The sequence below is a fragment of the Rhinolophus sinicus genome, linkage group LG03 (assembly GCF_036562045.2).
Source record: "Rhinolophus sinicus isolate RSC01 linkage group LG03, ASM3656204v1, whole genome shotgun sequence".
NCBI classification, from domain to species: Eukaryota; Metazoa; Chordata; class Mammalia; order Chiroptera; family Rhinolophidae; genus Rhinolophus; species Rhinolophus sinicus.
Window position 1 is genome coordinate 47,899,069 of NC_133753.1, and position 18,673 is coordinate 47,917,741.

General features: G+C 46.0%; 1 protein-coding gene across 6 annotated transcripts in view; it reads right to left on the reverse strand.

The window, feature by feature from the left end:
- The window catches only part of TLN2 (talin 2), a 410,543-nt gene that overhangs the window by 384,446 nt on the left and 7,424 nt on the right, over positions 1-18,673 (reverse strand). The window contains exon 2 of one of the 6 annotated variants that reach the window (XM_019755357.2): positions 10,871-10,933. The exons of the other annotated variants lie outside the window; for them this stretch is intronic. The gene's annotated coding sequence lies outside the window, so the exon portion shown is untranslated. The remainder of the gene's footprint in view (positions 1-10,870; positions 10,934-18,673) is intronic. 6 annotated transcript variants of the gene reach the window in all.

Consider the following 18,673-nt stretch of genomic DNA (forward strand, 5'->3'; position numbering starts at 1 on the left):
TGTGAGCCACTATTGTTCCAGCATGGTGCCCTGAGAGGCCCTGGCTGTACCCAGCAAGTCTGGTTGTGCCCAGAGGGTCTGGTGGTGCCCTGAGAACCCTGGCTGTGCCCAGAAAGTAGGTGGATATCGAGGGACACCCCCTGGGACATTATTTGAACTGGACTAAAACTTCTCATGAGCTGGGATCCTGACACAGGGCGCCTCGCAGAAGACGCTTGTTGTGTAGATTGTGACCCTGGAGGGGTGGAGTGTGGGGACAGCCCCATAGAGCACTTTCCAGGCTCTCAGCCTCACGTGGAAAGGTGCAGGCTCGGTTATGAGATGGTCATCAGCTCGGTAATCAGATGGCCATCCGCTGTGGCTGCGTGGCCATCAGCTGCTAGCAGTTATCCATTAACCACTAATATAACTGCCATGGCTACGCTAGGGGGTGGTTGGTTGGTTGGCAGAGAAGCGGCCGGCGGATTGCGCATCGTGTGGCTCCTGCTTCCTGTGGCTCCAACCCAGCCGCCAGTGAGAGTATGGTGGTATGAACCCCCATCCATGGCTCCATTGGTGTTCCTTTTTGGCCTCACCATATCCTGCGTTCTGGTGCAGGGAGCAGGACCAGAAACCCCACATTACAATAAGTATAGGTGTAAGTGTTAACCTCCGCAACTAACAAGATGGCACTTTACACCCCTCTCTAGGCTCAGAAAATACTAAGCAGGAGATCCCACACACGGGGATGCTCAAAGAACGCTTTCAGAATGACCAGCTAACATACATTCAACTGATTTTTTAAAATCAGGATTGGTTAACCACTATCCTCCAAAGTGACATGGATTCTATTGAAAATATGTATCTAACTCAAACTTCATTACCTATTAAAATTAAAAAAAAAAAAAAAAAAACCAATTCAACTAGTTGGCAGGTGCTTTCCCTGGCCCACAACTTCACTGTGAATGCATTAAACTCTGGACCACGGGGCTTTCAGCATGTTGGCTATAAAGTGGGAGTTTTGAATTTCCCGGTTGTATCAGGCTGATTGGTTTTACTGTCCTTCAAGAGAGCGCCTAACATACAAAATCAGAATGAAGGAAAGTTGGCTCAACAAGGAAACTCGAAGAGCCCTGGTGGAAACGGACGTTTTGGGATGGAAACCTGCTGTCAGGAAATAAAGAATTCAGGCTTCCTCCTGGAACAATGCAGCCTTTACAGAAAAGGACGCACTCTCTGACTTGGCCCCGGGAGGACACGGTGTTAAGATCAGGAGGGTGTGCCAATGGTTTGATATTTGTAAGCGGCCAGCTCCGCTCCTTACGTATGCCGGCCACTCAGAAAGGCTCCAGGAAGCATCACCCTTTCCAGGAACGTCTGGCACCGACCGGCAGCTTCCTTATGACCTTCAGACCCGTTTCAGATACACCAAGGTCTAAGGCCACGCGGCCCAAAAGAAGGACAATGCGTGTCACATATGTGATTTTCAATTTTCTAGGAGCCACATTTGAAAAAGGTAAAAAGAAACAGGTGAACTTGCTTTCAGTAATGTTTTATTTAATCCAATATACCCAAAATATTATCATTTCAACATGTAACCAATATAAAAAATTATTAATGAAATATTTTACATTCTTTATGCGAAGTCTGTGAAATCTGGTGTGTTTTACATTTACAGCACACATCTCAATACAGATGCCGTCTTCACTGAAAATGCTTGCTGTAAATTTCAATTTCATAACACTTACAGCTTGAAAAAGCTGATTCCCAAATCCAAGTTATTCCAAATGCACCTAAGAGTGTTCCAATAAAAAAACTGAGAACCTGGTTTTAAATTTGAATTTAAATGAAATAAAATAAAAAATTCAGTTCATCAATCCCACTACCCACATTTCAAGTGTTCAAAGGCCATAGGTGGCCAGTGGCTGCCATAATCAGACTGGACAGATCTAAGGTGTCTTCTTTCCCAATGACTCTGCAGCAAATGCTTTCTTAATCATCAGAATTTCTGAGGGCCCCCAAAGGACAAAAGCATGAGGATTTGTTGTTATGAATAGATGAAGGGCCTTTTGGTCCCACAACACCGTATCACGGCAATGTCATGTCTTAAGGATGAGTGAGAGTCTGCCAGGTACAAGCAGGAGAGGGGAGGGCTCTCCAAGAGAAAGGGAGTAGAAGCAGATTCCTGGAGCACCCACTGTGCACCAAGCACTGCTCTGAGCATAGAATAGCCACTGTCCCATTTGGTCCCCACCATCTAGTGGGTAACAGATCATTAAATGGACTTAACAGATAAGGAATCTGAGGTTGGCCACGATAAGGAACTTGCCCAAAGCCCCACAACTTCTCAAAGAGACCCTTCCTTTCTCACCATGTCACACCAAGATCCAATGATGAGACAGGACAAAGAAAAAGGCATGCTGTGTCCTCTCTACATTCAATACCAGGTAGAATCCAACACTGGCCAGAATGCAGGTAACCAGGTCTAAAACCATGACTGGGGACCAGAAGGGTAAAGGGGAGGTAACGGTCTGAGAATCCTAGGTTTCAGATTTCTGTCCCACTGAATAGGTCATTCCTCCCATGGTGCCACCTCCCTGCTCACTGGGCCACTGGCACCGTGGTAGCCAAGAGTCAGGTGCTCGATTTCTACCGCCAGGGCTTGAAGCCATCAGAAGTGTTCTTAGCTCCAAATCCACAAGCCTCCATGCAGAGTGGATTCAGTTCTTCCAGAACCCAGACCCAGATGCCACGTCCAAGGTCCCCACAGTAGGGTGGAATCCGGCAGCAAAAACAATTTTCTGATCCAGTAAGGGTGATCAAGTAAGTGAAGCAACATCTGAGAGGAAATTTCTGCATATGAACACTGTCATTTAACTCAAAGTTTCTCAGAGAGTCCTTCATAAGACCTCAGTAAAGGCAGTTGCTAAGCTTCTTCGGGCATTAGAAACATAAAGATTCTTCCTGATTCTGACTGGAGGGGAAAGAAGAGACAAAGGTGTTGAAAGTAGCAAATTGGGAGGGAGGGAGACAAATTAAGTGTCTTGATTAATTTACAGAGGCAGGGGGAGCAAGATATAAGAGCAAGATCAGACAGTAACTGTCAGATGTAAAACTATCCCGAGACTTTCCTGCCTTGGTGGGGGAAGGATGTAGCCTTGCCAGCAGGGGCCCCTAGACCTGATGCCACCTCCAAGGCACTCCCCAGCCTGAGCTCCAAAAGCTGGTTTGTAACTCGATGATCTGCACATATATAGACTGGTGAGATTTCTGAGCCAGACTGCGACGGCTACCTGGCAAGGGTGTCCCGGGCATGGGAAGAGAAGAAATGGCAGCTTGGGCAAACGCACGGGGGAGCAGAGCCTCCAAGGTAGAACTCTAGTCCAACTTCTTTTTTCAGATGAGGATCTCGTGGCCAGAAAGGAGAGATATTTGTCTAAAGTCGATGTCCACATGGGATGTAGAGCCCTATTTTCTAGGAGCTAAGGGCAAGCTTTGAGGGCTGGTCCTCAAAGGTCAAATGCTAACTCAGCATCTCTACAATTACCTGAGGAGCCACCTCTTTGAACAGTAATCCTCGAGGAAGATAAATCTCCTAGGAAGACGTGTCCCTAAGTTCAGCTGTCACAGGACTCCAAATTATAAGCCCTACCTCCAGCAGTAAAGACATGACAAATTTAGCAATTTTATCTTGAACACATGACTGCATCGTATCCACTTAAAAGTAAGATTTCTTTCTAGCTTTGCAATCCTTGTACTAGGCTGCCTGTGAGGTGCATCCCACTCTGCCTTGATGCTTATTCAATAATAAAATTCTCTTTCTCTTCCTTTGTGGAGAGGTGATCTGGGTTGGGAGGATATTTTGCTTTTAACTGTATTTCCCCAACACTCCTCACAGAATCACCCTAACCTCCACCCAGACCTGACCTCCTTGATGTTATTTTTCAAACTTCTTCAACTAAAATGGGGTATAATTATGGTTTTATAATGTAATTTACCCTATGGATGGGGAAGGGCGCCCCCCCCACAACTTATTCAGAGATCCTAAAAGAAAAGATGGGACTTGGCCTCTGAACATCGCTGGGGGACAATCTCTTAGATGAGCCACACACACCCCAAGGACCACAAAGCCCAGGGAGGGAAACGCTCCTGAGCTCGCGGGCCCCACCCCTTTGGTACATACTGTGCCCTCTACCAGGAAAGCCTTCCTCTCGGTGACCCCGATGTGGGCCTTCTGCTCAGACCAAGGCATGAATGAATGGAAACTTTTAACTCTTTTTTTTCAAAGTCAAAATCAATGCTATCTCAACATGCAGTTTGTTTCAGTTGGAAACATTTGTTCCACAAGGAAATACTTCTCAAACACAGAGCTCTGTTTCAACGGTTACAATGAAAAGGTCCTTTCAGGAGAAGAGTGCTCATCAAACATTACTGTTATCACGCAGCCAGCAGAAACACAGGTGAGAAGCATCCGTGTCTTAGCCCTGCTGCTCCCTGGGATATTTCCTCAGCAGAAGCCTGTATCTGGGCAAGGCCCTCAGCTGGTTCTGGCACCCCGCCCACCTTTCCTCCCTGAGATCTGTCCGTCTTTGTCTGTCCCTGACAGGAACATGACTGTCAAAGGCATCCTTGAGAGGAAACGTTCTTAAACGGACTCTCTCGAGCCACAACCAGAGCATGCTTTTTGCCGGGCCCAGTCAGAGGTGAACTGGGCGGTCCTATCCATCCAGACCGTGGAGCTGTCGTTAAATATTACTGAGCATGAATGGAAATCTAACTTTATTTATCCCCTTGACTTGGCCTGGGTTACCAGAACAAGAAAGCAACGCAACGTGAAATGCTTTGGGAAAGGACCCACCAGAGAGCCCGTCCAAGCAGCTCGTGCTGTTTGAGAACTGCAGAGCAGCCCTCCTAGACAGTGGTGCGCATCTAAACACCCTGCAGAACTTGTTCCATCACAGGGTCCTGAGCCCCGCCCCCGAGTTACGATTGGGTCAGTGGGGCGTAGGGATGGGGACTCTGCCTTTCTCCTAAGTTCCCAGGTGATGCTGAGGACGACAGAGCCAGACCCGGACTTCCTATCAAACTGACCCAATAGTAAGGCCAAAACCCAGTGGTTCTCAAATCTAATTTCCGTAAAACACTAGTATTCTACCACTGAACTCAGAGCATGGATTTTCCTCCAGTTTTCAAAGCAAAGTAAACCTCCGGCACCACTGACTACTTACTTCTGTTATAATCTAAAAGGGCTTAATTTCTCAACTAATTATATACTTTTTGAACTGAGTTCAATTAATAGACGACTGAAAAGTTGTAATGGCTTGGCTGACACAGCCACCGCCACATGAAGGACACCAAAATTCAGTGCACTTGGCCTCTTGCTCAAGCCCAACTTCCCGAGGCATCTCCTTTGACCTCTGCAGCCGGATGCACTAATCATTTAACAACATGCCCCTAGAAAGCTGGACAAAAGAAGGGCTTGGTTGCCCTCAAAACTCAATCTAATGGACAAAATAACATGGGCACACACATTAAACCATTTTTAACCAAAGCAATGTATAATCTCTTGCTAAACCATGTGGGATACACATCACAGGCTTTAGATTTTCCACACAAGCAATTTGGCCTCACAGAAATGGCCACATCCTCCCCCATGTCCCCGCACTGGAGCCCTTTAGGATCCCTCACTCAAGCTAAAAGAACCGCTGTAAAGTTTTGGCCTTCCCACAATTTAATTTTTAATATGCATCTGCCCTGTGGACCTTGGCAAGAGCCTTATAAATCCGCACCCCGACTTTGAACGCAAGCATTCTACCCACATACCGGGCAGAGCTTTTCCCTGGCCTGTCTGCCGTAGGCCCTGCGCTCTGGGGCTTCAGGCAGAGAGAAACAGCCTGGTGTAGCATCCCTCACAACGGAGATTATCCACCAGCTTGTGATTTCTCTTCCCTGACCTTTATCTCTTGCATGCATAAAGGGGACTAGCAAATAAAACCAGCAGATTAAAATATTTTCATTTAAAAAAAAAAAAGAAAACCCACTAGGTTAGCTTTCGAGGGGGGTTGAGCCAGCACATCTGGATCCAATCACTGTAAAGTTTCACATTCTTAGCGTCTTCCTTCCCAGAGGGAAGGCAACGGAGCAGAGGGACAGAGCACTGAGGGGGAACCGAGATCCCTGGCCCCTGACCCAGACTTTGCCACGAGCCCAGCGTGTGACTTTGGGCAGAGTCCCTGACCTCTCTGGGGCTCCGTTTCCTAAAGAGTCTTCCTGGCCAACGCCAGAGCAAACTAGTAACATGATTCAGTGTTGATGAATTTATAATGACCTGCGCTTTTCCACTTGATTTTATCTGTAAAGATTCCAGTTCTCCTGGGAGAAGACATGGCCCTTGTGCCTTCCTCTCTGGAGCACCTTGCTCCCTCTTCCCTCCTCCCATCCTCCAGACCCTCAAGCCTGGCTGTCTCTGCACTTCTCGGGTGCATCTTCTCTGAGCAGGGGCTGTGGTGAGAAAGAGCCTCCGGGAGGGTTTCCCCAGTTGGCACTGAGCGCTCCCCCACTAATGTCTAGCACAGCAGGCCTTTAGTTCCTCAAATAAGCTTCTAATTGTCTTTTCGAAAACGTGTGTGGACGCTTATTTCAAGCCATTTGGCAAGTGCCTCACAGGGTATTTTCTCTGACATTGTGCTTGGAGAAGGAGGATTTAAAAGTCTGGGGGAGCATTAGAAAAATTGCACTCCATCTGATTCTGTCCTTGGCTGGAAATAAAACAACTTTTTCAGGGACTCACCACTGGTATGATGCAAACTGCCACAGGCCTCCAAGAACTCAGAATTGCTGACTTTTACATTTGGACCTGCGTCTTCTCCCGGGTCAGTGAGGTGTCCCCACATGGTTAATGAACGCCAAGACCACATGGGTGGTTCCAGCAGCGCTGGGCCATCCCCTGGCATCATTCTTCCCAGGTGCAACATGAACAGAATGGTGAGGGCCCTGACATCAGGTTAGAGACAGACCCTGTGGGTCAGTAAGAACCACAGTCAAGAGGGTGTAGGACAAGCACTCAGTTTGGGGTCAGAAACCTGAGTCACACCCCTGGCCTACTGTTTTTTCCAGGTCCTCCACAGAGGTCATCAGAACTGTTACCACCACCTCCCTAGTTAAAATGTTGCCAGGTATCCCTCCCCTCTAGGCAAGTCCTGCCCCACATTTATCATGCGTACACATTCCCCTCAGCATCTTCGTAAATATGCTGACTCTGAGTCAGTGGGTCTGGGTGGGGCCTGAGACTTCCAACAAGCTCCCAGGCGCTGCTGATGCTGCTCGTCCATGGACCACCCTTAAATGGCAAGGACAAAGAGATTTATGAGCTAATCCAAACATCCCTGCTAATAACCACATGGTAATAAACAGCTGGTAAATACACAGATTCCAAGGCCTCAACCCAGGCCAGGGCCAGCCTGCTGAGCGGGCAATTTAACAAGTACTCAGGTAAATCTTATGATCGGAGAACTTGGGGAAGCCTGGTCTTATTCATCTGCAGCTCTCATCCAAAGCTTCCACACAGCCTGTGCATGCCCCGGTTTCCTTTCCTTTGTTCTCTGGGGTGAACTTTAAACCTAGTAGCCTAGCTCCTTCTTTGGGGGGGGTGGGGGGGAAGGGGGACAGGGTCGTAGAGTACACTTAAAGAGCTGAAGCCCCTTCCAAACTTTTCCAAGTGCTGGAACACTTGGCAAATGATCACCTTTGTAGGGCCTGAGCTCTGGGAGCCCCAAGGACAGAGGACAGACTGGGGGCATCACTACCTGCACCCCTGTAACCATAACCCAACTCCCTGGCTAGAAAGCTCTGCTCCCACCTCAATCTCATTAGTCAAGGAGCAAACTGACCAGCACAGCCCTTCAATATATCTCCCCATTGTTCTTAAGATGATCCAAAACAGAGAAGCAAGAACAAATATGGCAAACTCCCATCCTGAGTTTGTCTGTCTACAGGGGCCAGAGCAGCACAAAGGTGAGAAACATAATTTCCTCTCCCTCTCTCATAAATCACAGCCAATGTGCCCAGAAGCAGAAACAGTCTGCTTTACATTCATTGTCTCATTGAATCCTTGCAGCCACTCCACGACATACAGACGGTGTGTCCTGATGAGGACAGCGAGGTTTAGAGGTTGGGTGACACGCTCACACTGTGAATGGCGGCCACTGTGGAACGGGCTCCGCATGTGACCCTTTGCAACACTCATCCATCTTCTGGTTTTACTGCCTCCTGCCCATGGGGCCCTTCCCATGAGGGCAGGGCTCGGGTCTGTTTTGTGCCGGGCTGTGCCACCCTACACCTTGTAGAACCTCAGAGAAAGGTTTGCCAGGCTGATGGATGACTCCAAAGCCAGGGCTCCTCCGCGCTGCCAGGCTGCCTCCAAAACCAGAAGAAGCATACGGATGCACCCGGGTTTAACACGCCCAACTGATACAAATGTGAATTTACACGACATAAGTTGGAGAAAGGACAGAGATAGGGCACTGGTGGGGCCGGGGGGTCGGGGGCGGGTCAGAAGGCCTGCCGGATTCTTCTCCCACTTCCGCCATGCTGCCCTCACATCTGAACCAGCCACTCGGCCTCTCTGCACTTCAGTGTCTCCATCAACAGGACGGTTTAATTCATTCCTCAAACCTTTGGAAACTCCCATCGCGGACTAGATGTGGTGCAAAGAAGAAGGTGATCAAGAGGAATGAATGAGAGTCCAGCGTCATCCCTCAGCAGCCCTGTGCCGGTTCCACGCCTCCCACCCACTAAGCACCAACTGAAATAAAGCACACAGCAGTTTTCAAACAAGTATGAAACACATGGGATCCCAGGGGGCTCATTCGCATCACAAAAGGAAGCGTTATTTAGCAAACAGAGTCACAAAAAAAGGGTGGCCAAAGTGACATGTTCTCCTGATATGTTTTGGTCATCATTATTGAAGTATTATTAGGCACAGTAAATTTCTTCCTTTTTAGGTATACGGTTCTACTGATTTAGACAAACACATGCAGTTCCCGCTACAGTGTTAAAAATAATTTATCTCTAACTTTTCAAGAACATGTTATATAAAGTGACATGGGCATGATTGGTCCAATGACACAAAATTAATTTTAGCTCCTCTTTCTAAAAGTGAAGGTCTCATTCTGCCAGAAGGGAGAACATAGAACTGAAAATCTTGTCTCCAGGAGGGAAAAAAATTAATTTGCAGAAACATCTGCAAGGCATGGAGCATAGAATACAAGATCTGTTGGTCAATGCAACTGACTCTCCTTTACTAATAGGAGAGACTCTCTCATCCCAGCCCTCTCCCTCTCATATGAAAGCATTTACCAGTTTTAAAAAATATGCACACAGAGCCTGAGAACACAAACATATTTCTACCAAAGGTAGATCCTCAACCACTTGTGCAGTTTAAATCATAAAGCCTCCTTGAATTAACTCCATACTAACAATGCTCCAAAGGAATTCACCCTGACAAAGAAGATAACTTTTGGGTTAAGACTTATCTTTCAATGAAATGCAAGAGCTTATGTTGAAAGGAGAAGGATGGTTATTCAAGCAAAACTCTTAATAGTCTGTTAAAATTACATGTCCGCGCAGAATGAGGTCCTGTAACTTCAGACTAGACAACAGCCTTACAAACCAGAAAATGGGAACAAATGCTTTTGTAAACAATCGATCTAACAGTGTTTTTAACCTTACTATGTGGTTGGCTTCCAGTAAAAAATAGAACTGATTTCCAAGTCCTAGCTCAGTGGCACTCAAACTTCAGTACCTAAGATTCCTCTGATTATGAAAATTACACACTCCTGGGCCCCACACAGACCTAACAAATTCGAATCTCTGGGGATTGGGCTGCTACTGTGTTTAACCTTCATCCCAGGGAATTCTGATGGTAGTGACCTAAGGACCACACCCTAAGAAAAGCAGCCCTAGCTAAGAGAGCATATATTTTGTTATATAATCACCAAAATAAAGTTAAGATGGTGAAATAACTTGGACACAGACCATGAGTATGGGTTATAATCTATGGGCTAATGGCCGAGGTTTAGAAATGTTTTCATTCCTCAGAGCGATTGTCATTGTAAGATCAACAGATGAACTACACAGTGACAATCTTTCATTAATGTTCAGTTGCCTGCTCTAAGTGTGGTCCCCACACCAGCAGCTCAGAATTTTTGAGTCCCACCTTAGAAAGAAAACATCTGAGGGTGGGGTCCAGGAATCCATTTTAAATTTTTCTCCGGGTGATTCTTTTGCCATCACATTTTAATATGAATACATTTTACACTGATAAATACTTAATAATCGCATTTTTTTCTTGTCTTGTCTTCTTGCTGTTTTTATTTTTGCTTTGATATAGCATGCGATGTTTGTTACCACACCATCTCAACTTATCTCCCATCACCTCCCCTCTGTGGTGCAAGGTACATAGTGTAACACAGAAAGTTCATGCCCGATTTATTTTCCATTAGCTGAAGTGGGATTTATTTTCCATTAGGGTCAGTTAGCACGGACTGGGCAGCCAAAGAGCTCAGACCCTGCCCATCAGTAGAGTGGCAGGGATACTGGACAAGAAGGTGATCCCCTTGGGCTCAAAGGGCCCCCTGATTGATTCCACTGAGCATCTTTCCATGATGCCTCCAGGGACCTTGCATGCAAGCCAGCCGACAAAATAGCAAATGGGAACTTGGTGGTTGGTGGGTCTTTTCCCCCTATTATGTCCATGGTATAGTGCATTAGTTCTTACATTTTGGAGTGCCTCAAAATTTCCAGGAGAAACAATAAAAACACAGATTCCTTGGTTGCAACCTCAGCTTCTGATATAGTAGTATTCCAGAGGGCCTCCCAAATCTGTACTTACAAGTTTCCCAGGAGATTCGTACGCACATCAAGGTTTGCGGATCACTGATGTGTGGGGAGAAACCTACGGTACATGAAGGAGAAAATCTGAGCTTGAATCAAACTTACCCAGCACTTAGTGTGTAAACTTTGGTACACCTCAGCTTTTTTAAAGCAGAAATACTAATATCTGCTTCACAGTGTTGTTACAATAGCTATATGCGTATACCGTGTTTCCCCAAAAATAAGACCTAGCTGGACAATCAGCTCTAAGGCGCCTTTTGGACCAAATATTAATATAAGACCCGATCTTATATTACATTATATAAGACCAGACCCAGTACTATATTATATTATATATTATATTGCATTATACCGGGTATTATATTATATTATATAAGACCTGATCTTACACTATAATAAAATAAGACCGGGTCTTATATTAATTTTTGCTCCAAAAGACACATTAGAGCTGACTGTCCAGCTCGGTCTTATTTTCAGCGAAACATGGTATATGCAACACCTTAGTAAATGCAAAATGCCAGGTACAGGTCAGTAAAACTGGCAGGTGCAGAATTCCACAACTATTACTGACTGTGGTCCCCTTAGCCTAAAAAGGTAACCACCAAGAAGCATTCCATGTCAGATTTAGATTCTGAGACACAAATTAGTTCGACAATCTGTGTTATTCATTGAATTGTGTCCCCGCAGAAATGATATGCTGGAGCCCAGCTCCCCAGGTCCCCAGAATGTGACCATATTTGGAAACGGTATCTATAGAGGTAATCAAGCGAAAGTGAGGACGGTAAGGTGAGCCTTAATTCATTGTGACTAGTGTCCTTAAGAAAGGGGGAAATTTGGACCCAGAAACAGACACACCTAAGGAGAAGTCGGCCAACTATAAGCCAAGGAGGGACGCCTGGCACAGAGCCTTCCCTCGCAGCCTCAGAAGGAACCAGCTCTGCTGACACCTTGATCCCAGACTTCCAGCCTCCAGAACGGAAACAATCAATTTCTGTTGTTTAAACCACCAGTTTGTGATACTGTGTTACAGCAGCCCTAACAAATGCAAACAATGTCAGTTTCCAATTAAAGAGAAAAGTGTCCTTCTGTTGCTTTTGTGAGGGATACTTGGGCATCTGATGCTTCTCAGATTCCACAGGGCTTATTCTAAAATCGTTACCAGGTACATTCATAAAGCTCCGGATAACCTACTGGTCAGGTCGATCAGAACCAGCTCTGGGGGGACAGGGCATCCCTGCAGGCTCTGTTGTGCCGTCTTAAGCCTGTAGCAACTGTCACTCAATCAGAGATCCAAAACATCTGCAAGTTCACCAGCAAGAACCAGCAAGTGATTTACCATCCGTATAAAACTGTCCGTACCCACCCCTGCACAGCCAACTCACACTCCCTTTTTCCTTCTGTCAGAACGTCACTCATGGTCAGCTTCTAGCTTCAAGCTGGTCTGAGAACTGGGGACCACCGTCAGCACTCAGACACCTAGGGACCCTAATCAAGAGGACGCATTAAAAACCCTCAAAGAGTTGATTTTCTTAAACTGAATGCCGCATAAGTAGAACTAAACACATTGGGGAGATGCCTGAGAAGAAAATAAAAAGCTTTTGATATGCATCAAAACTAGAACCCTACATGGTCTTACTCAGTAACCAGAGGGTGTGGGAGAGTGAGCAGCAGACCAACCTTGTGAGATGGCTGTTCAGCGTCATAAAGGAGACTTGTCTGTCCAGTGTGTAAAGCCAGTAGGCGTTTTCCCTGCAGGGTGACTGTCCCCAGTGCCCCGGGTACCTTTACCCACTACAGACCCTTCTTGGGCAATCTGTCCTAGGAGCCTCCCTAGGGACCTTTAAAAAAAAGAAAAAAAACAACAGGTGTCCAGCTCCCACTCTTATAAATTCCAATTCAGTGACTCAGGTGGCGTTTAGGAAGCAGCATTTTAGGGAGCTCCCCCAGCAATTCTCATGCACACCCGGGCCAAGAACCCAACTGTGAATCAAAGTCAGTCCAACTGGACCACCCCAAGAAAAGGAGAAAGCACCCGGTGGAGGTCAGGAAAGTGGGATTCCAGTGCCAGCTTTGCCACGTGACCCCACTAAGTCTTCTCTTTCTGAGCCTCAGTTCTTCCCCTGTCAAAGCGAAAGGCTAACCTAGAACTTTTCAGGCCTCCCTATTTTTAAAGATAAACTTCCCTTGATTCACTCTAAGATGCCCTGCAAAGACATCTGCCTTTTCTTCTTGGATGTACTAAACCCAACTGCTTTGTGGCACTACTTCTGGCTGACCTTGGCTGACCTCTTACCCACGGGAGAGCTCCTCCTACCCTGTGGGGGAGGACCCTGGAGGGACAGGTGCTGAGCCCAGTAGAGAGGCCCTTGCGGAGCAAATTAAGCCTCTTAAAGTGCCCTCAATGTAATCTCTCAAACCCAGGAATAATCTACACTCCCCTTGAAGATTTGCCATGCATGACCTTGGACTACACTCAGGAAATATCTTCACTTACATCAAAGTAGGTCCTAGACAAAGTGTCAAGTCATTAAATGGCTATCTTGAAGCAATGCAACAGCAAGAGAGAGTTTTAATTTAAGCACACAGAGCTTTGGGGCTCCCTAACCTGGCTATCTGAGAGCAGTGCTGAGGCAAGCACGGAATGTCCCCGCTGATCTGCAGGAATTCATTCCACTCAGCCCTATGAGAAAAAGGATACATCTCTCTGTGCATCAAGTGGACTCTGGGGACGAGTGACGCACCACAACAATTCACCAGAACATCAGGGTCGATGAGAAACACTTCAGACAAGTGAATTTACCATCTTCAATTCAGTGACAAAAGTTGCCAAGCAGACGGCTTAAGTGCCCCTCTTCAGAGATAAAAACAGAGAGGCAACCATTTGTTTCCATCTAGCTGTCCTCTGCAGGTACCTTCTATCACTCAGCAAGTATTTAGCAAGGATGTGCTTCACTCACTCAATACCTGAACCCCTAATGCTCAACACGTGACCTAAACAAATATTGCTCCCACGAGACACTGCTTTTCCACCTCAACATTACTCTCTTCCTCGGCTCAGATCTGGGAAAGATTTACTTGTCCTTATGCAACACTGAGCTCTATAACCAGCAAGTCTCCATCACCAATTACTCATTAACAATTGTTTGTTGAGGACCTACTAAGTGCTGGGCCTTGTTCTAGACACCTGGGGACACAGTGCCAGAGGACAGTTTCTTTCATGGAGCTTATATTCTAGGGTCATGAGGTAGACAATATATGAATCACATATATGATATCAGGGAATGATAAATTATATGAAAATAAAATAGAAAGAGGCTGAGAGTGGGGGCTCAGGGAGACCTCTGAGAAGGTGACACTGAGGCTGACTCCTAAATGAAGTGATGTGTGACAGAGCACCTCCAACCTTCAGAAGCTAGGAAGAGGAGATCCAGCAGGAAAGCTGGCATTGGGGTGGCCAGGGCATAGGAGGAGAACTGGGGAAGGATCGTGGCATGGAAGCCAGGAGAAGAAAGCGTCCTACAGAGAGAGCAATCAGCGGGCGAACTGCTGCTGAGAGGCTGCAGGAGACACCCACAGGGAGTGCCACCTGGAGCTGACTGAGTGGCTGCAGGGACAGGACGGGGCGAACGCTGAACTGGAGTGGGTTCAAGACAGAACGAGAGGGAGGAAACGAAGCAGAGAGGAGGACAATTCTTTCAGCAATACGTACTGGGCCAGTAGAGGAATGGGAGAACAGCTGACTGGAACACAGGGTCAAGAGTGCGTGGTTGCTGCTGCTGCTTTTTCCTTCAGATGAGCTACGACCGCACGTTTCCCGTGGAGGTGATCCATCAGAGAGGGAGAACTAGTGCTGCAGGAGCAAAAGGAGCTACGTGCATGAGTGAAAGCCTTGCCTGCCTACAGAGCATGGGATCCCATGCTCACGGGGTCACAATGCACATGTGGTTATGGTGCAGGCAGGAGAGCAGATTTAGCATGAAAAGCTGATGAAACTAGTTTGTAATTGCTTCCTTTGCTCAGTGAGATAAGCCAAGTCATCAGCTGAGACTTGGGGTGGGGACAGAAACCCAGTGGTCCCGGCTGTGCCAAGAGCCCCCTTGAGGTTGGTGGTCATAATTCAAAAGTGAGACAATCCAGACGACCACGTATTTTCTCCAGCCCAGTTCATCAGCCTGGGGCGGGAGCAGAGGGGGCAGAGGGTGGGGTTTTCCCAAGAAACAAGAAGGGAAAAAGAGTCAAGGACGGTGTATGCAAGCACCTCAGCTGGGGGCGGGGGAGGTGACAGGACAAGAGAAAGATGATGGACAATGAAAAAGGGGAAGGGTCAGAGGCCCTGAGAGGGTGAAGGCTAGGTGGAATTGCGTAATAAAGGGAGTAAGATGAAAGAGAGGAGGGGAGGGTCAGCCTGGAATGTCTGTCCAGTTTGGTTGGAGCTGCAGTTATTGGTCTACAAACATGTTTTCAAATGATGTGCTGCAAGTTTAGTGGGTAGTAAAATCAATGTCATGGGTCATGACCAGCAATTTTTAAAAATGAAACAGAATAAAAAGTGTGAGTCCATTATACCTGGGAAGGGTAAATATTGTTTTGGGAAACCTGTTTCAGTTACATATGTGCGTTTGTATTGGCCATCGCATAAGATGTATTTCTCCTGTAAATTGGGGTTTAAAAAAATCTTCAAGGACAGTAGGGCAAGGTTTCTCAACTTGGCACTGCTGGTATTTTAGATCACATAATCCTTTATGGCGGGACCATCCTGTGCACTACAGGCTGTTTCCCAGAACCCCTGGCCTCCACTCATGAAATGCCATAGCATCCCTTCCTCTCCTGAAGTTGTGACAGACAAAAATGTCTCCAGACATTGTCAAATATCCTCTGGGTGGCAAAACTGCTGAGAACCAGTTGTCTAGAGATAACCATGAGAGGGGAGACTGACGTAGGGTAGAGGAAATGGTAACTGAAAGAGAGTTGGTCAAGGAGCTGCAGAGGGTGGACAATCTAGGTAGATGTTCAAGTCACCAAAACTGCCAATGGGAGGGAGAAGTGTGGGCCCGATGAACAAAATCTTCAAGGAATGAGGCCAAGTGACCCAGAGGACCATAGATGAGTGTTCTCTACCCTGGCTCCACATGAGAATTACCATCATTGCCCAGGGCCCTCCCAAACCAACTACATCAGACTCCCCGGGTGGTTCCAATGTGCAGCCAGGATGGAGAACCCTATAGAAGAGACCCATCCTACATGGCCCAGCTCAAGAACGACTTCCCTCATGAAAATTTCTGTCTCACGTCACTTTTCATACACCCCACTACCATGACCAATTTTGCTTTGTTTATAACTTACATGTGAAATCATTAGAAAAGAATACAAGACACTAAAATCAAGTGGCTAAAAACAGAACAAGTGTTTATTTGCTAAAGAATTTTAGAATTAGGGGATCCACTAGTCGAGAGGGGAGCCTTTTAAGGGAATATCTTGTTTTGAGCTTTGGGTTATCCAAGCCTCTCAAGGACACCCAGGTACGTGAGGGTCACCAAGAGAAGCCAAGCACTTAGGCGTCACTGATAAGCATTATTAGAAATGCGTCCCCTCTGGAGACACTCTAGTAAACACTTGTTAAAATAATGGCTATTGAACTTAATTTCCTCCAAAAAAATGCACCAATCATCAGATTACGACACAATTTAAATAGCATTTATCATCTGGTCATCTAGCATTTTCTTCCCAACACCCTTCACATGTAGCCAACTATTATTCATTAAAAGAAATCAATGACATCAAGTATTGAATATGTATGTGTATATGATGAAAAAGCAAAAAGTAAAAAACGGGAACCAGAGACTCTCTAACATTCCTCTTTACCTTCCCCTGTGAATCCGTTATATAATATTTAAAACAAGACCTGACCTTCCCTGTTCATTAAACACATACATCTATCTATAAAACATCACTAAATCCACAAACACCTACAACAATTACAGACGACACTTAGGTAATATAACCCAGATATTGCTTTTTCCTCCACTTGTGAAATTCATAAAATCGAGTTATCTGGCCTTGATTGGCATTCTAACTTTCCTCCATGATAAAGCAGAGCACCGGCTGGATGAGAACACAAGATCGGCAGCACAAGAAGCTGTTTCTCTAAACCAGTTGTTCTCCAAGTGTGGTCTGTGGCCAGCAAAGTCAGCATGACCCGGGAGTTTACTAAAATGCAAATGATCAGACCCCCCCCAAGACATAAAGGACCTGAAACTCTGGCCCCAAACTCTGGGTTTCAACAAGCCCTCTGGGTGATTCTGACGCATTCAAGCTTAGGAAGCATTGATTGAATCTAAATCATGGTTTTCAAATTGTGCAGCAGACCAGGGTCATGTGGTATGTACTTTTTAAAATATGGATGGAGGCTCCACTGCTTTTGAAAGTTTGGTTTTAGCAGTAACTGCCAAGAACTCATAAATTTTATCAAGTTGCAAAAATCACAGTAGGAGGCAGGATTGAAAATGGTACGGATGGAGCAATCGGCCAAGCAATCGTGTGGAAGGAGAGCTGGGTTCAAATGCCAGCACAGCCACTGAACAGCACCCCTCTGGGCCCCAGACAGGAAAACCAAATTTGAGGAGATGCTGCTGCTTCAGTTGACCTCCCATCCATGGACCGCCACTGGTCTTCCCTGAGAATAGGATCAGAGAAAGTCAAGGAAAAGGAGAGAGCGCCTCCTACGAGCTTTCATGATCTTTTGTGTCCACTACTCTCTCAGGGGATTGAGGTAAACAGCTTTTCCTGAAGCCATCTTTTACACTCAAGAAATTTACCAAAAGTTGGGAAATCTCAGGATTTTAGAATATAATTCACTGAAGGTTTCCAAAGAGACAAGAGGTTGGTGCATGCATCAGAGAAAGCAAGCGTGATATTGCCCAGCTTTTGTTTTCAAAGTGGTTCCAGATGAGTTTCCCATTTATTAACCAAATAATATTTTAAAGTGTTTTCGTACAGAAAAGCCTGCGTGTTTGAGAGCAGATAAACCACTCAAGGTATATGTGGAGCAAGTTAATCATCCCTCACTCCCCACTGCTAATTTTAAATAATATTAAGTTTTGCGTGTCCTTTCACATCTTTCTCCAAGGTCATACACATAGGGCTTCTTCTTTTTTAAATCAGAAATAGGATCATACGACACTCTGCAACTCCATTACATTTACTGTATCATGAATGTCCCTCACAAATAATCCACAGTATGGATATATGTATCCTATTTTATTAATCCTACTGATGGACATGCCTGTTGCTTCTAGTTTATTTACTTCAATAAATATCCTCACCACCAAATCCTTACAGGCTGATGTTTTTATTTCTGTAAAACAGGACTCCAGATACAGGATTTTGGGTCATATGGCATACATGTTCCAAACTCTCTGGAAACTGTCTCATTTCCCTAAAGGCTACAGCAATTCACACTTCCCTGAAGGGCCAAAGTTTCCCGCCCTCCACACAGCCAACAGAGGATGCTACCAACCTTTAGTGTGTGGGTCAACTGGATGGACAGAAAACCAATCTCTCTTTGCTTTTGAATTTGCATTTCCCTTCCCATGATGGAGGTTGAGAGTCTTTTCATGTTTACTGGCCAGTTGCATTTCTTCTTTTGGAGATTGTCTGTTCATATCCTCTGCTCATCTTTCTATTGTGCTGTCCTTCACGTGCTCTTTAATCACACACGTACCCCTCCCCCTAGTCTGTTACATACATAAAGGACACAGACTATCACCTCCTAAGAACTCAGTGTATGGGAGTCAGGGGACGG